The sequence below is a fragment of the Dromaius novaehollandiae genome, chromosome 21 (assembly GCF_036370855.1).
Source record: "Dromaius novaehollandiae isolate bDroNov1 chromosome 21, bDroNov1.hap1, whole genome shotgun sequence".
Lineage (NCBI taxonomy): Eukaryota > Metazoa > Chordata > Aves > Casuariiformes > Dromaiidae > Dromaius > Dromaius novaehollandiae.
In genome coordinates, this window is record NC_088118.1 from 7109202 (window position 1) to 7118018 (window position 8817).

Genomic DNA, 8817 nt, shown 5'->3' on the forward strand with positions numbered 1-8817 from the left:
GTTTATACAGGTGACTTCTTGCAAAAAAAGGGCGATGTGTGACTGTGCCCGTTATCCACGCGCCGAGAAGTGGGCGCTGCCGAAATCGCCGGAGGATTTTGTTAACTATGAACGTCCAAGCTCCTGGACTAGGGGTCTAAACCCCACAGCTGCCTCCCGTCTCCGAAAGGATGAGTTTAGCTATTCCGGCATAGACACGGCTCCGAAATCTCAGTTTGCCCTTGCTGAACGTCCGGCTCTGAGTTGTTGGTATTTCTTGGCTACCAGGAAATTTGCACCGTCAAAAACTTGCAGGAAGAAACCGCAGCGTGTGTGGGGGGTGGCTCTCGCTATAAGGAAACAAGAACCCTCTCCGTGCGTGTTTGTTATAGCAAACATCACCCCGAGCTGGTGGTTAAACGGACACCGCAGCCATCCCCTTCCTCCACTTAAAAGGCAAATACTGGGCAGCCTGGCGAACGCCTTAGCAAGCCTGTTTTGGGGTGAGAAAGTCACGCTGCCTTCTTTCTGCTTTGGGTTTGCAATTCTGGGCAAGAAAGTGGGCTAATAGGGGCTGGAGAGACAAGAAACGCTCCATCTTTTGCTCAAGAAGCAAAGCTCATTGCCAGGGAGCTGTTTCTCTGCCAAGCACCTTGTAACGGGGGCAACAGGGACCGGGACTTGCCGGACCGCGCTCAAAACGTGACCCAGTTCCTGCAAAACCCGTTCCCTCACAAAGCCGTGGAGGAAGCAGCTCGCCAGACGGCAAAAACGAGAAAACTAAACGAATCCGATGCAGCGCGTGTGCAGCAGCTCCCCGGCGCGGGCGGCGAGGGCACGCCGAACTGCAGCTGCAAAGAGCAAGCCGAACGCGGGCATGGCCAAGCAGAAAATAAACCGAGGAGGACAGCTGTGTGCAGAAACTGGCAACAAGAGGCATCGCATGCAAACCAAAAACCTAAGGTTTCTCTGCGCAGTCTCCCCAGGAGCAGAGCCGAGGCCCCGGCAAGGGCAAAAATAGGCAAGACGAGACTGCAATTAAATAAAAGTGCTCAGAGACGACGTGATTCAAACTGCGTCAGGCCCAGCTGGGTGCCAACGCGAGAGTCCTCGGGAAAGCTAGAAGCATCAGTAAGGACAGAGGTTCACTAAAAAGAAAATTGCAGACTCTAACAAAAGAAATATGAGAATAAGCAAAGCTGGTGAGCACGAAAACCATGGCAGATAATGCAAAGGGAAATAAATAGAGATATGATGGCAGCTAAAGGTTAAAGCAGGTGCACTGAAAGAGGAGCACCAAACCCTTTCCAAAGTGGGCACAATCCATGGGAAATTTCAACATCAGACAAGCAAAAGCCAAGGTGAAAAAATACTCACAGCTGAGGTGGAACAAAAAAAGCAGAAGAAACGCTCCCCCAAACCGCTTCCGTCCCTGCACCAGAGCGGGTGCGAGAGCCGCCCGACCCGAGTATGAGAAGCACGGGGGAGCAGGGCACCCACCGGGGCAGCTGGGACCACCTCGCAGGTGCCCCGCGGCCGCATCATTAGTGCGACCTTCCCGGCTCCATCCCCTGCGAGCGGAGCATCCTTACATCCTCTAAAAGCATGGGACACCCCAGGTTAATTCATCGGAGCGGCCGTGCTAAGGAGATCGGGAATTCCTTGCAAAACTGTCGCACTTTTCGGCTAAATTGCAGCTTTCCACAGCCCCCTTTGCTGGGCGCATGGGATCAGGTGCAGAGAGAGGGAGGATGCAGCAAAAAAAGGCTTTTGGGAGGCTTTTCCCCCTCTCCTCCAAGCAGTCACCCGGCAGCGCGTGGAGCAAGGGCACATCTCGGTGGCGCAGGGAGGAACGTCACCTCGCCGAGCCCCGCGGCAGCCGTCACCCTTGCTGCTCGGCCGGGGCTGGGAAAAGCCCTCCTGACCGATGGTGGAGGTTATCCGAAAAATGCAGCTCCTAGGGACTGGCAGTATCGGAAAAAGAAAAAAAAGAGCAAACACGGTGGGTAGTTTCATGGGAAAGAAGAGGGGAAAATCTGCCTGCCAGTTTGACGCTTTAAACGCTTCGCTTCTTTTAATCAGGCTTGGGAGCTTCACTGTTAATCCTGGTATTTGCTTTTTCTTCTTCCCAGAGTTTATCACAAGTTACAACTGTTTGCTCGGTTTTATCCCCTCCCCACCTCTAACCACGCTGCTTCAGCTCTGGCCCTCTCTTCAGCGCAAACTTCTGTGATTTCCAGTAATTTTCCAGATTCTGCTCAATCCTGGGAGCTGCGTTTGGGCAGAAATCATAAGCGGGGTCTGGGGATGGGAGAGAACACAAAAAAAAGAGAATTTCTCAACCGTTTGCAATTAAAACTGAGCCAAGGGAGGAGCAACCGCGCGTCCCCGCGGCAGGACACCCTCCCGCACCACGGGCTGAGGACGGAGAGCACACGCAGCTCATCACACGTGTGTCCCCAAGCAGGGCGCTCCCGCGGGGCTCTCTTAGGCCAAGCGAGGAGGCAAGGCGCAGACGTGGGCGCGTTTAAGCTCGCCCTGAAAAGCCCAGCCCAGGCAGGCCGGCGGCGGCAGGCGCGGGGACGCTAGGTGGTGCTGGGGGCTCGCGGAAAGGGGGCTGCAGCTGCATCTCGCTGCCCGAAAGGCCCAGGCCGGGCTCTGCTAATCCCCGCTCACGCCAAGTGCAGGGCCTCCGCAGCCCTGGCCTAAGCCTTGAGCGGTTAAGAGCGAGAAAACCTCTCACCTCCTGCAAAACTCATGCAAAACATCAGATTTCGGCAAAACAGCAAGCCCCATTGCAGATGCTTATTAAATAAAATAATAGTTTGTTAAATAAAATAATAGTTTGTTAAATAGTTCATTAAATAGTTCCAAGAAAGCAGCTGTAGCCAGCGCCCCTCCAACCCCCTTGGGTGCGGGAACGGGGCCCCTCCGCGGCGCGTCCTTCCCGTCTGCAGCCACCCGACTTCCTAAGGAGGGGGATTTTATCACCGCAGCTATTGCTAACCGCTTTCCGAGCCCTTTCAGACGTGGAGCAGCCCCCCGAGGGCTCCCACACGTGTCCCATCCTGCAGATTTTTACCCGCTTTGAGGAAAATTGGGGGAACCAGTTCCCGCGCCTAAAAAAAAAAGCCAAGGTGGGAACTGGGATGCGCTCTTGGACCGAGGAGCGGGATGCCGTGTCCAGACGCGCTTCAGCCTCCCCAGCTTTCGGGGCCCGTTTGCACACGCTTCTTCCACCATCCTTCGCCACCCCCCTGCAAAACGCGGGGGCTGCTAATTAGCCCGAAAACTAATCCCCGCTGCGCCCTCTCCGCCGCCCCCCATTCCTCCCCGCTGCCGGGGGGCTCCGGTTACGCCACCCGCCCGCAAACGGCGGCCAAAATAATTGCGCAGTTGTCACCGATGCGCGGCGGGGGCTATTTTAAACCGCCGGCTTAGCCCCCGGGGCCGGGAGGATGGTGGCGAGGCCCAGCTGTCCGCGCCGAGGGCGAGCGGGGGCTTCAAAGCGCCGGCGGGACCGGGATGCCTCCGCGCCGGCCGGGACCGGCGGCCAGACGCGCTAATGGGATTTTGACGTCTCGTTTCCAGAGCGGTTTCTGGGCTCGGGGAGACGTCGGAAGCAGCTGGACGGGAGCCGGGGCGGAGGGATGGGTGGGGAGGGGGCATAGGAGGGAGGCCGGGCAAGGGGCCGGTGATTAGCGGGGGTCTAACGCCTCGCCACGTGCTCAGCTACCCGTCAGGGTGCTCAGCGAAAGGGCCGGCCGCTCCCCGGCGGTCGCCTAGGTCTGAGCCTGGTCTGAGCCTGGTGCAAACCTGCAGCAAACGCCCAGGAACCTGCTTTCTGCCTGCTGGACCCTTTGCTCCCCGCTGGGGCAGTGAAGCCCTGCGAGGTCCTCCAAGGGTGAAACCTCTGCCTCATGGTAGGGTGCTCATCTGCTCCAGCAAAGGGCTGGTAGCTGCTTCTCGGGCAGAGATTACTCCAGAAGAAGGGCTATGATTGAATGCAACTTTCTGAGCAGCTCTTGCATTTCTTTCTTCCCATACATGTGTCCTGAGACCCCCGTGGTCCCCTGGGCAAGGTGGTCCATTGGCACCCAGTACATCAAAACCAGGGGAGGGACAGGCAGGAGGAAAAGGGGGCATTTCTAACGGGCAGAAAACAGCTCTTTTGCTGGTATAGCCGCATCCCCCAGGAGCACGCCAGCTTCCTCAATACACCTCATGGTCCATGTGCTTGACCTGACACGCAGAGGTACTCGTCCAAGACACCAGGCTCCAAATTAGCGACAAGGACAACGGGATGCTGAGCTGCGGGTGCTTTTCCCGACTTCTCTCCGACTCTCCGTTTTATTTTCCATCCTTTCTCCGCAAGCCACTAAAGCACGCTGCCTGCCTATTTCCCGTGTTTAGCTCCCCGCGTGCCACCAGCAACGCGTCCGTCCCGGTTACCTTCCTCTCCGCGACGAGGTCCTGCTGCCCGGGCCATCTGCGCGGCTTTAGCCCCCGCGCCAAGCGCCGCGGGAGATCGGCACTGGACGGCCCGATACGTAATAGAGCCGCTTCTCCGCATGTTCCTCCTTCCTCCAAATAGCGCTCCCCTCCCTTTCCTGGGAACATTAGACACCACGGTTAGCCCCAAACTTTGCCTTTTTTAAAAAAAGGAAACAAAAAAAGCATAGTTGGCATGAAGATCAAAGCTGGGAATTGCCGCTTTCCAGAGTTTTCATTAACTGCTCACCTCTTGTCTGCAAAGGAATAGGCAGAGGGGGGGGTTTTTTGGCTTTTTTTTGGCTTTTTTAACTATTTTTTCCTTTGTGGTTGCATGTGAAGACTGAGGCAGCCCCTCCGCTGCCACCTGATTCAGGAAAGTGGTATTTCATAACCCGCTCTCTTGGGGGGCAATCTCCACCCCTCCGTTTCACACCTCGGCTCCATCACCTATCCCCTCCGGCTGGGCCGGAGCTGCGCTCGGCCAGAAGCACCGGCTGCTTTTACCCTTTTTCCCCCCAATAAAAGGGACTTCCCAAGAGCCACGTCTCTCCATCGTTAAGAATGAACTATTTAAGATCTGGGGCAGTGATTTCACCAAGGGGTTGTAGGACGCAGGCACCCCCAAGGCCGGGGAGCCGCTACTCCCACCCCTTCGTTAGACGGCGGGGCAGGAGCAGCAGACCCAGCAAGGCTTGACCTGGCAGCGCGGAGCAGCTGGGAAAACCATACGGGAAGTGCCCGGGAGAGGCCGGAGGCTTGGAGCCCTCGGAAGGTGAACTGGGAGCACCGGCGATTCCCAGCGCCAGGCAGGATCCATCCGTCAGCAGCTGCAAGCCATTTATTAGCCGGGTTTTAATGTTTCGGAGAAAGCCGCCTCCAGAGGAAGGAGGTTGAGGGGGCAGGGGAAAAGGCAAAAATGCGGAAAAAAAAAAAAAAAAAAAACCCTGTGTTAATTACCAGCCCATTTGTAGGAGGCGAAGCTGCCCCGGTCTGTCATCGCATCCCGCCGCGGAGCTGCTCGCCGGGGCTCCCGCTTTCCCGGCATTGCCGCAGGGACGGCAGCTGCGGCCGCTTGCCCCGTCTGAAGGCACCGCCAGCCCTTCGCCAGCCCTCCCGGCAGCATTTGTCGCCGCGGCTTTCCGCTAATCTCTCCCGCGTTTGTAATTATTTTACCGCCCGGGCGCCCCGACGCCGGAGCCGCCCCGCCGTGGAAAGGAGCCGGGGGCGGCGAGCGGAGACGGGCTCGCGAGGAAGACGACGGGCTTCAAACGGGCCGGGGCTCCTCGGGGCCGGGGCCATTGAAGTCGGCCGAGCCGGGGAGCCGGTGGCCTTTGAGGCCACCACCACGCCATCGCGGCCAAGAATAATTGAACAAATAGTTTATCTGGCTCCCCGACAGCTGTAGGGAACGGGCGATTTCCAGAGGATTAGGGGAGAGCTGTGAAAGGGAGCTCCCACGGGAAGTCTAAAACCCTCCTCTCGAATTCGATAGGCCAAGAACACATGTTAGAGCCTTTGACTTACTTTCTAAGCAACTTCTCTCTCTTTCCAAACGACCCTATAAACCAAAAAATTTAAGTAGCTGAAGCGCGAGGCGGGAAAACGGGTTCCGCAGGAGAGAGCTGAATTATTTGGTGGCGGCTGATTTCTAAGTGGGCTTTTCCTCTGGTGCTCATTTTAATTTGATCTAATCCCGCTGGTGCTGCTGTAAGTTTTTCTCCAGCATTTCCATTTATTGGGTTTTAAGTTTACGGGAGCCGCCAGGGAACAAGGCTGGGAGGCGAGAGAGCCACCTCGTTGCCTTGCTCTCCCCGCTCGTCAAGCCGAGCTCGGACACGGCACGCAACCGGCATGCGCTTTCCGTTGCCGCCACCAAAAGCCTTCTTCCCCATAAAATTAACACCCAAAACAAACGCTCTGCACCCAGCTGCTGCTTTGCCTGGGGTAACATCAGAGCAGATGTAATCCCAAACCCCTCTACCTCTGATGGCATGTGAGCAGATGCAATCAGAGATGAAGATAAGACACCTCGGTGCTGGGTTGCAGTTCGGCTATGGAAACTTCTTCCGCGGCGCGTCCCACGGAGCGCTCCAACCTCTGCCTGAAGGATCATGTCCGGAGGAGCCAACCCAGGTGTCAGCCTGCACCTCCCCTCCGCACCGACACGCTCTACGCCGAGTCGGCTTTGGCCCCTCCAGGCTCCTGCTGAAACCTTTTGGCTGAGCCATCGCCTCTCCCTTTGGAGAGCAGGTGAGGCTAAAGCTGCAAACACAGATTATAGCTCTTTGGGGCACTGTTTGAGGTCGGGAGCCTTCAGCACCTGGAGCTCAGGTTACTCAAAAATCTAGCTCGTGCGGAGATGCTCAGGCACCTCAAAGCCACCAGCACCCTCCATACCCACCCCGTCCAGGGAGAGGTCTCTAAGAGAACTGGGACAAGCCTCCACTTTGACGTCTTCACACTGACACAGCCTCAGCTTGAGGGTCTCCCCTTTTCCCCCAGCGTGAAGCTGTCCTAAAACCAAGACCAGGAGTGTCAATGCCCTGGCCACCGTGGGCTTCCCCCTAGGCTTGCTCCACCAGAGACGAGAGGGCAGAGCTGGTGGGAACCAAGACCAATGCCATCCCCTCCCACACTTTGCACCACCTCAGACTTAAATTTGGATCAAGTGAGAGACAGAGTTAATCTAATCACTATTTTTAGAAAACCAGTCCTCTGCTGAGCATGTATTTGGCAATCCCTACAGCTGCATCACCAGCAGTGAAACCATTGGGCACGGGTTTTGCCTAATTCCAGTCACTCATCAGGAAAATAAACTTTTAAGCCCTTCCCTTGCTGGTACAAAATTCTTCTTTACTGCCTTTTCATCAGAGCATTATCCAGGCTAGCTTTAAATTCATTGGGGTGACAGGTCCCCGTGAAATCACATGATTTTCTAATTTTGACTATTGTAGAACAAAAAAATGCACCAGTTACTGGAGGAGAGACTCCCTGGGGGTTAAGCAGCAGACTGGTCCGGAGGCAGCCTTTGGCTTAGGGACTCCATAAACCACAGACTGCTGAAAGCTGCAATATTCACTAGAAAAAAAGATTTTTCTGTGCCATAGTTCTCAAGCATACTCAGCTCAAAATTCTCTTTTTCTTGCTCTCTTTCCCTAAAATTTGGTGAATCTATGGTTTCTGCTCAGTCCCAGCATTTAGGTAGAAGGGGCAAGACTGGTTGGGGCTGAGTGTCCTCCGGGTGCAGGAGCTGGGAATACTCAATTTTGGGGCCAGTTGTTCAGCATCTAAGATCAGTGTCAACTTCTAGATTTGTTGAGGGGAGCAAATACTACAGAAAACCAAGATAAGACAGTTCTAGCAGACTTCAATACATAAGCTACACTTCAAGAGGACAAAAATGGAAAGAAAACCCAACTTTTAAATTATGGCCTGACAAGAGCTTAACAAAAGGAATTTCATTTGAGGGGGGGGTTTCTCCCCCCCCCCCTTTTTTTTTTTAAATACCATTCAATCATTCCACTCACTGGAGAGACCTTAAATTGAATCTCAGCCCTAGAAAATGCATTACTTACTGCCGAATTGATGTCACTGCCAAAGAATTTTCTCTCGGCTTAAGCTGTCTGCTGCAACACGCCAGTGGCACGTTTGAGACATTTCCGTGTTTGTGGAGCGAAATTCCTTGTGTTGGTTCTTCACTCTTCCCCTTTCCCCCTCGTTTTCGTTTAATTCCTTTTCAAGGGCTGGGCGAGCCAGGAGAGTTGGACGCACGAGCAACACCGCGGTTGACTGCGGATTCCTGCAGTCAATGGGAAACGCTCACGCATCCCGCCTGGACTTTGCCCACGGAGCCGTGGACAACCAAAGGGACGGGGAACCACCTCCAGACCCACGCTGGGCACCATGCCCTTGCTGCGTCTCCCCAACCATCTACCGCTGACCACACAAGCTGGGTTCAGACAAGCGTTAAAGTCACAATTAAGAGGCAACATCTTCCACCGGGGTTTGGTCAGGTGCCTCTGCAGCCCGGGACCCATTTGTCTCCTGAGTTTCGAGTCGGGTACATCAGTAACGCACAGGTCATCCGTCACAGAGGCTGTCACCAAGGCTCGCACCTCGCTCGCGTTCCCAGGCCGTAGCTCCTGGGACATCGCAGCCGCGGAGCGCGATCGCCGGGCTTCTCAGTGAGCAGCTCTGGGTCACCGCTCAGGCGCGTTGGCGAGAGGCCGTGCGCTGTGACACGCTCGTCAGCAGTGCGATACGGGGCCGTCAGATGCCTCCGCACACTGCGGAGGTGGGACGGCGTCAGACCCGGCGATGAGCACAGCGGGACTGCGGCTGAGC

General features: G+C 55.7%; 1 long non-coding RNA gene across 2 annotated transcripts; it reads right to left on the minus strand.

Moving 5' to 3' along the window:
- Positions 1 to 1858: 1858 nt before the first annotated feature.
- Positions 1859 to 8600, minus strand: LOC135330505 (uncharacterized). 2 transcript variants are annotated; one of them, XR_010392521.1, is made up of 3 exons: positions 8049 to 8600; positions 4432 to 4589; positions 1859 to 2280 (listed from the first exon to the last, which is right to left on the minus strand). It is a non-coding gene; the product is annotated as an uncharacterized LOC135330505 (long non-coding RNA). The 2 variants fall into 2 exon arrangements; XR_010392520.1 differs by lacking the exon at positions 8049 to 8600 and adding an exon at positions 5431 to 5822.
- Between the last annotated feature and the right edge of the window lie 217 nt (positions 8601 to 8817).